Source organism: Bos grunniens, chromosome 3 (assembly GCF_055505025.1).
Source record: "Bos grunniens cultivar Pamir isolate PY7600 chromosome 3, Bosgru_T2T1.0, whole genome shotgun sequence".
In the NCBI taxonomy this organism is placed as follows: Eukaryota; Metazoa; Chordata; class Mammalia; order Artiodactyla; family Bovidae; genus Bos; species Bos grunniens.
The window spans coordinates 26,007,295-26,022,345 of NC_141167.1; the positions used below are offsets into that span (position 1 = coordinate 26,007,295).

General features: G+C 38.4%; 1 protein-coding gene and 1 pseudogene across 3 annotated transcripts in view; one reads left to right on the forward strand and one right to left on the reverse strand.

Annotated features, from left to right (window-relative positions):
• Positions 1 to 15,051, reverse strand: part of FAF1 (Fas associated factor 1) — a 497,001-nt gene that overhangs the window by 450,706 nt on the left and 31,244 nt on the right. The gene's annotated exons all lie outside the window — the stretch shown is intronic.
• LOC147375323 (large ribosomal subunit protein eL34 pseudogene) lies at positions 614 to 11,333 on the forward strand (annotated as a pseudogene).

Consider the following 15,051-nt stretch of genomic DNA (forward strand, 5'->3'; position numbering starts at 1 on the left):
CATCTCTTCAAGAATATTTCAGTTTGTTGTAATCCACATAGTCTAAGGCTTTAGCATACTCAATGAAGCAGATTTTTTACGGAATTCTCTTGCCTTTTCTATGATCCATTGGATGTTGGCAATTTGATCTCTGGTTCCTCCACCTTTTCTAAATCCAGCTTGAACATCTGGAAGTTCTCCATTCATGTACTGTTGAAGCCTAGTTTGCAGAATTTTGAGCATTACTTTGCTATTATGTGAGATGAATGTAATTGTGCAATAGTTTGAACATTCTTTTTCATTGCCTTTATTTGGGAATGGAATGAAAACTGACCTTTTCCAGTCCTGTGGCCACTGTTCAGTTTTCCAAATTTGCTGGCATATTGATTGCAACATTTGAACAGCATCATCTTTTAGGATTTGAAATAGCTCAGCTGGAATTCCATCACCTCCACTAGCTTTGTTCATAGTGATGCTTTCTAAGGCCCATGTGACTTCGCACACCAGGATGTCTGGCTCCAGGTGAGTGATCACACCATCATGTTAGGTCATAAAGGTGGAGCCCTCATGATAGGATTAGTGCCCCTTAGACAAAGAGGGCTTGCTCTAGTTCCCTCATCTGTCTCTCAGGGCCATGCAAGAAGAAAGTGAGAAGGTGGTCATCTGCAAGGTGAGTGATCACACCATCATGTTAGGTCATAAAGGTGGAGCCCTCATGATAGGATTAGTGCCCCTTAGACAAAGAGGGCTTGCTCTAGTTCCCTCATCTGTCTCTCAAGGCCATGCAAGAAGAAAGTGAGAAGGTGGTCATCTGCAAGGCAGAAGAGAGTTGCTGCTGCTGCTGCTAAGTTGCTTCAGTCGTGTCCAACTTTGTGAGACCCCATAGACAGCAGCCCACCAGGCTCCGCCATCCCTGGGATTCTCCAGGCAAGAACACCGGAGTGGGTTGCCATTTCCTTCTCCAATGCATGAAAGTGAAAAGTGAAAGTGAAGTCGCTCAGTCGTGTCCAACTCTTCATGACCCAATGGACTGTAGCCTACCAGCCTCCTCCATCCATGGGATTTTCCAGGCAAGAGTACTGGAGTGGGGTGCCATGAAGAGAGTTATCAGAATTCAATTGTGCCGGGACCATGATCTCAGAGTTCTAGCCTTCACAACTGTGCAAAAATAAATTTCTGTTATTCGGTATTTTGTTACAGTAGCTTTAGCAGATTAAGACAGAAACCACTCATAACCAAATAAATTACAAAAATAGTTTACAAAAAGTCACTAAACAAACAGAAAACTACAACCCACAGAAAGCAACAAAAACAAGCTATGAGTAATGGGGAAGAATCTTATTTCCCAAGTTATCAAGCTACGATATTTTAAATACCACTTATCAAAAAAAATTATGACACATGCAGGTAAACAAAAAGGATGGTCCATTCAAAGCAGAAGTGAAGTGAAGTGAAGTCACTCAGTCGTGTCCGACTCTTTGTGACCCCATGGGCTGTAGCCTACCGGGCTCCTCCATCCATGGGATTTTCCAGGCAAGAATTCAAAGGAGAAATAAATGGAAACTATCTATGAGGAAAGAACAGAAATCCGACTTACTAGAGAAAGACTTTTAATCACTGTCTTAAATATGCTCAAAAAACTCAATAAAAAACATTAAAAAAGAACTAATGAAAATCAGAAGGATGACATGTGAACAAATGGAGACTATCAATAAAGAGATAAAGATTATTTCACAAAACAACAACAAAGAAATCTAGAACTCAACAGTACGCTATAGGATTTTAACAGCAACTTTAGGCAGGCACAAGAAAGATCAGAGAACTTGAGGACTAGCCAGCTAAACTTATTCAGTCTCAGAAACACAAAGAAAAATGAACAGAGCCTAAGAGATATTATGGGACCCCAATAAGTGTACCAGTACATGCAGAACAGGGAGTCTCAGAAGGAAAAGAAAGAAGAGAAAAATATTTGATGAAATAATAGCTGAAAACATCCTAGAAAACTTCCTAAATTTGACCAAATATAGGAAACCACATATTTATGAAGTTCAACATGCTCCAAGAAGGATAAATGAAAGACACCCACAGCAAAACACATTATGATTAAGCTGTGCATGCTTAGTCACTCAGTCATATCCAACTCTTTGTGACTCTATGGACTGTAGCCTGCCAGGCTCCTCTGTCCATGGGCTTTTCCCAGCAAGAATACTGGAGTGGGTTGCCACTTCCTCCTCCAGGGGATCCTCCTGACCCAGGGATCAAACCCATGCCCTCCCACATCTTCTGCACTGCTGGTGGATTCTTTACCATTGAGCCACCAGGAAAGCCCATGATTAAGCTATCAAAAGCCAAAAAGAACCTTGAAAATAACAAGAGAAAAGTATTTCATGTATAAGGAATCCTCAATAAGATTAGAAGCTAATTTCTCATCAGAAAATATAAAGGTTAGGAGGCAGTGTGATACATATTTAAAGTGAAAAACAAAAACTGTGAACCAAAGGGAAAAAACTGTCCTTCAAAACTGAGGCAGTAATATTTTCCTAGCTAAACAAAAGCTGAAGGAGACTGTCACTACTAGATCTATGCTTCAAGAAACGCTAAGTGGGAAATGAAAAGACACTAGACAGTCACTGGAAGCTATACAAAGAAATAAAAACACAGGTAAACAGGTAAATATTAAAGCCAGTATTATTGTGCTTTTGATTTGTAACTCCTCTTTTTTCTGTATGATTTAACAAAAAATGCACAAAACAATAACTATAAATTGATGTTAATGGGCACGTAATATATAAAGGCACAACATGTGATTACAGCATAAAGGAAGAGAGATAGAAGTATAGCTGTATACTGCTGAAGCTGGTGTTAATTCAAAACAGAAAAACTTCAAAATATACCAAAAAGGAAATTAGAAAAGAATCAAATCAGTACAATATAAAAAAGTCAAACACGAAAGGCAGTAATGAAGGAACAGGGCAGGGAGTGGGGACAGATAACACATTAAAAAAACAGCAAAATGGCACAATTAAATGTTTCTTTATCAGTTATTATTTTAAGTATAAAAGGATTAAACACACCAATTAAAAAGCAAAGATTAGCAGAAGGAATAAAAAGACATGACTCAACTAAAGGTGATCTACAAGAGACTAAGATTCAAAGACAAAACTAAGTGGAAAGTAAAAGGACGGAAAGGTATGCAAAAGACAGCTTGGGTGGCTGTACCAATATGAGATAAAATGGACTTTAAATTTTTAAAAAATTATAGGATAGTTAAAAAGGTATTATATATTGATAAAAGGGACAACCCTCAGAAGATATAAAAACAATAAACATATAGATAATAATAACAGAGCCTCCAAAGTGTACTAAGAAAAAATTGACAGAATTGAAGGGAGAAACAGTTATACAATAATAGTCGGAGATGTTAATACCCTACCATCACTGTGGTACAGAACAACTAGAAAGAAGACCAATAATGAAATAAAAACCTTGAAAAATATTATAAGCCAACTAGATATAACAGACATTTGCAGAATACTCCACTCCCAAACAACAGAAATATGTATTTTTCTTTAGAGCATACAGAATATTCTCTAGGATAACACATTATACATAGCCACAAAACAAGTTTCAATAAATTTTCAAACACTAAAGTCATATAAAAGATTGTTTCACTACTAAAAATGAATGTACAGCTATAAACATCTTCATTTTAAAAAACAAAAGATCTCAAGCCAATAATCTAATTTTATACCTTAAGGAACAGAAAAAGAACTAACTAAACCCAAAGGCAGCAAAAGGAAGAAAACAATAAAATCAAAATAAAATTAATAAAAAATAGATAAAATTAACAACACCAAAAGTTGTTTCTTCACAAAGACTAACAAAATTGACAAACTTCTAGCTAGACGAAGAATAAGAGAAAGAAGACTCAAATTACTAAAGTCAGAAGTGAAAGTAGGGATATCACTACTGACCTTATGCAAATAAAAATATAAAAATAATGTTATGAACAATTATATGAAAATGTATTAGGTATCCCAGATGAAATGGAAAAATCCCTAAAAAACAAACTACCAAAACTGACTCAAGAAAAAAATAGAAAATCCAAATTGACTTACAAGCAAAAAGATTGTATCAGCAATCAAAAGGGTAATCAAAAGGCTTCCAACAAAGAAAAGACAAGAATGAGATGGCCTCACCGTTAAATTCTACCAATCATTAAGAGAATTAATACAAATCCTTCTGTAACATTTCCAAAAAACTGAAGAGGAAACACTTCATAAGTCAGTCTATGAGGTCACTATGACCCTAATAACAAAGTCAGACAAACAGAGCACAAGGAAAGAAAACTAGAGACCTATATACGTTACAGATAAAGGTGAAAAAAACCCTCAGCATAATACTAGCAATATGGAATAAACTACATATTAGGAGTATAAGGCATGATCAAGTGGAATATTACAGGATTGCAAGGGGGTTCAACAAAGAGGAATCATTATACCACATTCTTAAGCTGAAGGAAAAACAAAACAAAATAACATGATCCATTTAAATGACGCAGAAAAAGAATCTGAAAAGCCAACAACCTTTCATGGTAAAAATAGACTATGAATAAAAAGGAACTTCTTTAACATGATAAAAGACACTTATGAAAAACGCAGAACTAAATCATACTCAATTATGAAAGACTAAAAGCTTTTATTTACCCTAAGATCAAGAACAAGATAGGATGCCCACTTTTGCCACTTCTATGCAACATTATATAGAAAATTCTAGCAGATCAATTAGGCAAGAAAAAGAAATGCAAAACATCAAAACTGGAATAGAAGCAAACTATCCATATTCCCAGATCACAAGATCATATACAAAATCCTAAGGAATTCACACACACACACACATACATACCTCCAACAACCATTAGAGCTAATAAATTCAGCAAAGTTAAAGGATAAAAGATCAATGCACCAAACTAGGTTATATTTGCTACATACACTAGCAAAGAACAATCTGAAAAGGCTCTTAGAAAAACAATTCTCTTTATGATGTGGTCTAAAAGAATAAAATATCTAGGAATAAATTTAACCAAGGAAGTGAAAGATTGGTACAGTGAAAACTACAAAATATGATTAAAAGAAATTTTAAAAGACCTAAATAAGTGAAAAAACATCAAATGTTCACAGATTCCAAGATTTACTTTCATTAAGAGTACCCAAAGTAATCTACAAATTCCATACAATCCTTATCAAAATTCCAATAGCTTTTTTTGTAGAAATGGAAAACCCAATCCTCAGATTCATATAGAACAGCAAGGAATCCACAAGAGTTATAATAATCTTGGGAAAAGAAAAACTTGAAAGACTCACACTTGGTTATTTCAAACCTTACTATTAAAAAGAACTGAGAGTCCAAAACTGAACATATACATCTATCAACAACTGCTTTTTCAAAAATGTGCAAAAACAGTTCAATAGGGAAAGAACAGTCTATTCCACAAACAGTGCTAAGAAAACTAGATATTCATATCACATGCAAAATAATGAACCTGGACCCCTACTTTACACCACATACAACAATTGACTCAAAATGGATTAACAACATATATATAAGACCTCAAAACATTAAACTCTTTGAAAAAAATAAAAGGGTATATCTTTAAGACCTCAGATTTGGTAATGAGTTCTTAGACATGACATTTAAACAATGAGCAACAAAGAATGGTCAAACTACCGTACAATTGCACTCATTTCACATGCTAGCAAGATAATGCTCAAAATCCTTCAAGCTAGGCTTCAACAGTACGTGAACCATGAGCTTCCAATGTACAAAATGGATTTAGAAAAGGCAGAGGAACCAGAGATCAAACTGCGAAAATCTGCTGGATCACAGAGAAAGCAAGGTAATTCCAGAAAACATCTACTTCTGCTTCACTGACCATGCTAAAACCTTTGACTGTGTGGATCACAACAAACCGTGGAAAATTCTTAAAAGAGATGGGAATCCCAAACCACTTTACCTGCCTCTTGAGAAACATGTGTGCAGGTCAAGAAGCAACAGTTAGAATAGGACATGGAAGAATGGACTGGTTCAAATTTGTAAAGGAAGTTAAGTCAAGGCTGTATGTTGTCACCCTGCTTATTTAACTTTTATGCAGAGTACATCATGGAAATGCCAGGCTGGATGAAGCACAAGCTGAATCAAGACTGCTGGGAGAAATATCAATAACCCTCAGATATGCAAATGACAACACCCTTACAGCAGAAAGCAAAGAGGAACTAAAGAACCTCCTGATGAAGGTTTAAGAGGAGAGTGAAAAAGCTGGCTCAAAACTCAACATTTAAAAAACTAAGATCATGACATCTAGTCCCATCACTTCATAGCAAACAGATGGGGAAACAATGGAAACAGTGAGAGAATTTATTTTCTTGGCCTCCAAATCACTGTGGACAGTGACTGCAGCCATGAAATTAAAAGACACTTGCTCCCTGGAAGAAAAGCAATGACAAACCTAGACAGTGTATTAAAAAGCAGAGACATTACTTTGCTGACAAAAGTCCATACTGTCAAAGCTATGGTTTTTTCAGTAGTTATGGACAGATGTGAGTTGGACCATAAAGAAGGCTGAGCCCTGAAGAACTGATGCCTTCTGTCGTGCCAGAGAAGATTTTTGAGAGTCCCTTGGACTTCAAGGAGATCAAACCAGTTAAGGCTAAAGGAAATCAGTCCTGAATATTCATCGCAAGGACTGGTGTTGAAGCAGAAGCTTCAATACTTTGGCCATGTGATGCAAAGTGCCAACTTACTGGAAAAGACCCTGATGCTGGGAAACAGTGAAGGCAGGAGAAGAGGGCGACAGAGGATGAGATGGTTTGATGGCATCACCAACTCAATGGACATGAGTTTGAGCAAACTCCAGGAGATGGTAATGGACAGCAAAGCCTGGCATGCTGCAGTCCATGGGGTCGCAAAGAGTGGGAAATGACCTAGTGACTAAACAAGAACAAATAGTTGACTTATAGTATCATGTTAGTTTCAGGTGTACAGCACAAGGATCCAGATAGCCAGATAAGATTCCTTTTTGGATTCTTCTCCTTTAGATGTTATTACAAAATATTCAGTATAGTTCCCTATGCTATACACTAGGTTCTTGTTGGTTATCTACTTTATATAGAGTAGTGTACATATGTTAATGACAATCTGCTAATTTATCCCTCCTTCCAACCCCATTTCCCCTTTAGTAACCATAAATTTGTTTTCTATGTCTGTGAAGACTGCTTTAATATTTAAAACATTTTTCCCAACCCTGGAGTAATTCCAGAGTCCTTATTCTGCCTGCAGCACACCAGGCTTCCCTGTCCATCACCAACTCCTGGAGCTTGCTTAAACTCATGCTCATCGAGTCGGTGATGCCATCCAACCATGTCATCCTCTGTTGTCCCCTTCTCCTCCTGCCTTCAATCTTTCCCACCAAGAGGGTCTTTTCCAATGAGTCAGTTCTTTGCATCAGTATTGGGAGCTTCAGCTTCAGCATCAGTCCTTCCAATGACTGTTCAGGACTGATTTCCTTTAGGATTGACTGGTTTGATCTCCTTGCAGTCCAAGGGACTCTCAAGAGTCTTCTCCAACACCACAGTTCAAAAACATCAATTCTTCGGTGCTCAGCTTTCTTTATAGTCCAACTCTCACATCCATACATGACTACTGGGAAAACCATAGCTTTGACTAGACGGACCTTTGTCAGCAAAGTAATGTCTCTGCTTTTTAGTATGCTATCTAAGTTGGTCATAGCTTTTCTTCCAAGGAGCAAGCATCTTTTAATTTCATGGCTGCAGTTACTATCTGCAGTGATTTTGGAGGCCAAAAAAATAAAGTCTCTCACTGTTTCCATTGTTTCCCCATCTGTTTGCCATGAAGTGATGGGACCAAATGTCATGATCTTAGTTTTTTAAATGTTGAGTTTTAAGCCAGTATTTTCACCTTCCTCTTTCACTTTCATCAAGAGGCTCTTCAGTATCTCTTTATATAAAGATTTGCATAAGAATGTTAGGCCGGTTTTATCCATGATAATCAAAAAGTAACTAACAACTCAAATATCCATTAACAAGTGAACAGATACATGAAATGTGAAATATTTATATAATATAATACTCGTTGTTGTTCAGTCACCAAGTTGTGTCCGACTCTTTGTGACCCCATGGACTGCACACTAGGCTTCTGTGTCCCTCACCATCTCCTGGAGTTTGCCCAAGTTCACGCCCATTGCATCAGTGATGCGACCCAGCCGTATCATCCATCCTCTGTCGCCCTCTTCTCCTTCTGCCTTCAATTTTTCCCAGCATCAGGGTCTGTTCCAATGAGTTGGCTATTTGCATCACATGGCCAAAGTACTGGAGCTTCCGCTTTAGCATCAGTATTTCCAATGAGTATTCAGGATTGATTTCTTTTAAGATTGACTGGTTTGATCTCCTTGCTGTCCAAGGGACTCTCAAGAGTCTTCTCCAGCACCACAATTAGAAAGCATCAATTATTCGGTGTCTGCCTTCTTTATGGTCCAGCTCTCACAACTATATGTGACTACTGGAAAGACCATAGCCTTGACTATACGGACCTTTGTTGGAAAAGTGATGTCCTTGCTTTTTATCACATTGTCTAGGTTTGTCATAGCTTTCCTGCCAAGAAGCAATCGTCTTTTAATTTCATGGCTGCAGTCACAATCCACAGTGATTTTAGAGCCAAAGAAGAGGAAATCATATAATATAATACTTGTTGTTCAAGTCGTGTCTGACGATACTACTCAGTAGTAAAAAAAAAAAAAAAAAAAGAATGAATTTGATACATGCATCAATGCAGATAAATCTCGAAAATACTGAGTTCAAGTAGCAAATACAAAATGTATATGCTACATGATTCCATATACATATTCAAAACTAGAAAACACTTATCTAGTGATAGAAATAAGGACAATAATTGCTTCTGGAGGTGAACCGATGGGTCAGAGACATCAAAGAACTTCTGAGGGTGACAGATATGTTCTTTATCTTAATCGGAGCTATGGTTTCTTGAGCATACTTTTGTTGAAATTTGTCAAACTGTATTACTAAAGGTATACCTCAACAACAACAAGAAAACCTACTAGGGAAAAATTTAATGAATGACTGGAAAGCGTCTGCCTGCAATGCAGGAGATCTGGGTTCGATCCCTGGGTCAGGAAGATCCCCTGGAGAAGGAAATGGCAACCCACTCCAGTATTCTTGCCTGGAGAATCTCATGGACAGAGGAGCCTGGTGGGCTACAGTCCACAGGGTCGCAAAGAGTTGGACACGACTGAGCGATCTATAGATAGAACCCTATCTCACTCCATGCCTTCATTAACTCACTCAAAAAATATTTATTGAGGATCAGCTACATTCTTGGCACCGGTTTAGGGCTGGGGATACAGTGAATAAATATAGAAAACCCTGCTTTCATTACACATGCATTGTAAAGGGAGGATATAGACAATAAATAAGAAATATAGTTTAAATACATACATATATTTAAGATAGTTAATAAACTGAGTATTAAAGCAAGGGGAATAGGCAACATTAATAATAGACTGAAATTTCTGATAGGTTGACCATTGAAGACCAACAGTAGGAAGATAACTTTGGGGCTTATATCTATGACTTGGTTGTATAAATGGAGTGTAACTGGATATGGCATTATAATTCTGAGCCTAAGGCTTTAGTTATCGTAAGCTTCTGCCTGTCCCCTTACATCTATGTCAACATCACAAATGTTAACCCAGACAATCACTGGGTTATCTGCAGTCCCCTAAAGAGGATCTTAAAATGAATACGTACAGGACCTATCTGAGCCCAGCAAGGAGCCAAGTTCAACTAGATCTATACCTTGAAGTCAACTCACAGCAAGTGGCTGAATGAGAATAAGTAATTGTTGCTTTAAATTACTAAGCTATAGGGTGGTTTGTTGCTTAGCAATAGTATTAGTTTGGAAGAAAATACTGTCTGAGATTTACATTTTAAAAAATACTCTAGCAGTACTATATAATTACAAAAATTGTATAAATCACAAAAAAGAGACTTCAGAATATATCCTTGAGTGAAGAAAAAAAAGTTGTAGAAAGTTTATGCAATATGCTATCAACTATTTAAGATTAACACAAATAGGAGGGCTCAATTGGTAAAGAATCTGCCTGCAATGCAGGAGACCCTGGTTCGATTCTTCGGTCGGGATGATCCACCGCAGAAGGGACAGGCTACCCAGTGTTGTAACCTCATGCATAGCAAACTGCCTGGCACATAAGTAGACCACTCTATTAATATTTGTTAAAAGGATAAATGGGTGATTTTTATACAAACACATTTCTCATGCACTGCTCAAGCATTTTAGACACATTAATTCATAACTGTGTCATCATCCTTACAAGATAAAGTATCACTGATGAGAAAACTTAAACTTAAAGAGATCAAGTCACATATCCAGTTGCTCACCTGTTAATACTTGGTGGCAGAACTAAAATCTAAATCTACAACCAGAAAACTAAAGCATTCAACCTTTCCACTGCTGCTGCTGCTGCTGCTGCTAAGTCACTTCAGTCGTGTCCGACTCTGCGCAACCCCATAGACGGCAGCCCACCAGGCTCCCACGTCCCTGGGATTCTCCAGGCAAGAACACTGGAGTGGGCTGCCTTTCCTTCTCCAATGCATGAAACTGAAAAATGAAAGTGAAGTCGCTCAGTCGTATCGGACTCTTCATGACCCCATGCACCCTACCAGGCTCCTCCGCCCATGGGATTTTCCAGGCAAGGGTACTGGAGTGGGGTGCCATTGCCTTCTCCGAACCTTCCACTACAATCCTGCAAATTTCATCAAGGTATTAACATTAAAAAAGGAAGGGTATCTGTAGCACAGTCTCAGGAAGGCTTGGGTTGTTCCCCAATTTCCTCAAGAAGAGCAAACTGTCACTTCTTTTTCCTCTTCCAGAGACTGTATCTAGATGCATTCAGGATAGTCCAGTGTTTGACTTACCATCATAGGCTGTCCTACAATACAGCCTCTAACAAAACCAGGACGTCCAGAGGTTCCCTGGTAATTGTTTACCTTTATACTAAGAATTCTGGGAAAGAACAAAAATCTGCCCAGGCAGACTCCAAGGAGTTTGCACTGTGAGACCTACAGTTCTTGGAGGTTGTGTAAAAACAAAAAAACACATCAGCCAGGCCTATGGTAGTTCCATGTGTGCTAAATGTGTCCATGACAGGATCAAGTTCATTCTCCTTATCAAGGAGCAGAAAACCAGTGTGTGAAATATTAAAAGCACAAGTACAGAGTCAGAAAGTGAAATTTAAAAAATGAAACTTTTTTTCAGACTTCCCTGGTGGTCCAGTGGTTAGGGGTCTACCTGCCAATGCAGGGGACTCAGGTTCAATCCCTGCTCTGGGAAGATTCCAGTGTGCCACAACTACTGAGCCCACACGCTGCAACTACTGAAACCCACCAGCCGTAGAGCCCATGCTCCGCAACAAGAGAAGCTACCACAATGAGAAGCCCACAAACCATAACTGGAGAGTAACCCCCAGTCATCAAAATTAGAGAAAGACGACACACAGCAATGGAGACCCAGCACAGACAAAAATAAATTAAAATTAATTAATTTTTTTAAAAGTTAGATCTTCTCCATTTACTTTCAACTACACCAAAGGGAATTTTGCTTTTGATGCCACAGGCATATAAATAAGTATACAAAATTAGGCCAATAAAAATCATTTTTTACTCTAAGCTAAATTTCCCCCTAAATAAGTATATGATAATAAAGAGAGTGAACTAATGCTCCTTTCTAGCATCCAGCATCAGTTATTCTTCAGACTTAGCTCACTGGAAAACTGCTTTTCCAAAACTACTGTAATTAGAGCATCAAAGTGAAGTGAAGTCACTCAGTCGTGTCCGACTCTTTGTGACCCCATGGACTGTAGCCTACCAGGCTTCTCTGTCCATGGGATTTTCCAGCCAAGAGTAGTGGAGTGGGTTGCCATCTCCTTCTCCAGGGGATCTTCCCGACCCAGGGATCAAACCCAGGTCTCCCGCATTGCAAGCAGACGCTTTACCCTCTGAGCCATCAGGGAAGCAGAGTATCAAAACAAAACAAAAAATCTGACTGACTTACTTAGCATTTAATCACATTCCATTTTGAAATGTGGGAGAGATAAAGTCAAAAGATGACTTGGATTTTAAGCCGTAAAGGCTTAACGTCCCTTATACATGAAGTCCTAGAAAAACACAATTCTTTCTGTTCTCTTATGATTCTCTGCAACAATCACTTTGCATTTAATTCTACTCTGCCTTATACTACCATTTGCCTCATAATGTTATTAATGAAACTTAGGGAACCTCAAACATATTGCCACTTTTCTGGTAAGTAATATTTACTAAATTTTAGGCATCCTCAGGTTAGAAAATTAAAAAAAGGTTCAGTTCAGTTCAGTTCAGTCGCTCAGTCGTGTCCGACTCTTTGCGACCCCATGAATCACAGCACGCCAGGCCTCCCTGTCCATCACCAACTCCCGGAGTTCACCCAGACTCACGTCCATCAAGTCAGTGATGCCATCCAGCCATCTCATCCTCTGTCGCCCCCTTCTCCTCCTGCCCCCAATCCCTCCCAGCATCAGAGTCTTTTCCAATGAGTCAACTCTTCGCAGGAGGTGGCCAAAGTACTGGAGTTTCAGCTTTAGCATCATTCCTTCCAAAGAAATCCCAGAGCTGATCTCCTTCAGAATGCACAAGTTGGATCTCCTTGCAGTCCAAGGGACTCTCAAGAGTCTTCTCCAACACCACAGTTCAAAGGCATCAATTTTTCGGTGGTCAGCCTTCTTCACAGTCCAACTTTCACATCCGTACATGACCACAGGAAAAACCACAGCCTTGACTAGACGAACCTTTGTTGGCAAACTAATGTCTCTGCTTTCTAATATGCTCTCTAGGTTGGTCATAACTTTCCTTCCAAAGAGTAAGCGTCTTTTAACTTCATGGCTGCAGTCACCATCTGCAGTGATTTTGGAGCCCAAAAACATAAAGTCTGCCACTGTTTCCACTGTTTCCCCATCTATTTCCCATGAAGTGATAGGACCAGATGCCATGATCTTCGTTTTCTGAATGTTGAGCTTTAAGCCAACTTTTTCACTCTCCACTTTCACTTTCATCAAGAGGCTTTTTCGTTCCTCTTCACTTTCTGCCATAAGGGTGGTGTCATCTGCATATCTGAGGTTATTGATATTTCTCCCAGCAATCTTGATTCCACCTTGTGTTTCTTCCAGTCCAGCGTTTCTCATGATGTGCTCTGCATAGAAGTTAAATAAGCAGGGTGACAATATACAGCCTTGACAGATGACTTTTCCTATTTGGAACCAGTCTGCAGTTCCATGTCCAGTTCTAACTGTTGCTTCCTGACCTGCATATAGGTTTCTCAAGGGGCAGATCAGGTGGTCTGGTATTCCCATCTCTTTCAGAATTTTCCACAGTTTATTGTGATCCACACAGTCAAAGGCTTTGGTTAGAAAGTTTAAAAAAAAAAAAAAAAAAAAAAACCCTCTAAAGAAAAGAGCATCCTTTTTGGTAGTCTTACAAGACAGAACTTACACTCAAAAATAGCCAGGGGGCAAGGCCTCAGACAACACACCAGGCAGGCTCTAAGGTAAAATAAAAAGGCAAGACACAGACTAGGATAAAATATTCATAATACACGTCTGATGATCCTCAAAGCATTAGGTTGAGGGGCAAAAAAAAAGTCAGACTTAAAAGATTGCATGCTATATGATATTGTTTACATGAAGTTTAATAACACGCAAAACTAATCTACAGTGATAGACGTCAGACCTGTGATTTCCTATGAGGGCATAGGGATTGACTGGATGAGGCCTTGGGGGAACTTTTCTAGAACAAAGAAAATATTCTACATCTTTATTACGATAATGGGATACTACATGGCAATAAAAACTACATATATTCTCACATACGGATGAAATGCAAAAGACTGCATGCTGTATGACTTCATTTATACAAAGATTAAAAAATGGCAAAACTAATTAACCATGATAAAAATCAGAACAGTGGTTCCAGACATCCCTGGTGGTAAAGTGGTTAAGAATTCAACTGTCAATGAAGGAGACCTGGGCTCACCACAACTACTGAGCCAGAGCTCAAGAGCCTGCGAGCCACAGCTAGTGACCCCATGTGCTGCGACTACCAAAGGCCGCAGGCCCACAGTCTGTGCTTTGCAAAAGGAGAAGCCACCACAATGAGAAGCCCCAGCACTGCAACTAGAAGAAAATCCATGTGTAGCAAAGAAGACCCAGAGCAACCAAAACAATAATAAATAAAATATTAAAAAAAAAAAAAAAGAACAGTGGTTTCCTATGAGGAATGGGGATTGACTGGAATAGAATATGAGGAAAACTTTCTGGAACAATGAAAATACTACGTATTTTCTTATGGTGGTGGTTAAAGGGGTATTGTCCAAGTAAAATGCATTTCAATGAATATGCATTTCACATAAATTAAAAATTTTTTAGTTATAAACAGTAAAATAAAATTTAACTTATCAAAAGAAAAACAGCAGAGTAATCAAATTGTCAAACAGCCAAGACTTAATTTCCCTAATGAATTTCTTCAATACTCTGCCAAAATGTTTTAAGTACCCAGCACAGTTAAGTTTACCACTACTTCTAACTCCTTAGTAAAAAATTAATATATAAATAATTAAAAGACAAAATAAATTTTCAGATAAACAAGAGCTGAGAGCTTCCCACCATCAGATCTTTCTTGGTACAAGAAATAGTTAAAATTTTCATGCTGATGGGAAATGATACCAGAAGAAACTTTTACACCAAGAGTGCCAAAGATGGTAAATATATAATATTTTTTCTCATTTCTTGTATTCTTTAAAAGACAATTAACTTTTTCACTTCCTTGGTGGTACAGTGGATAAGAATCAGCCTGCCTATGCAGGGGGCACTGGTTGGATCCCTGGTCTGGGAAGATTCCACATGCCACAGAGCAACTAAGCCCATGCGCCACAGCT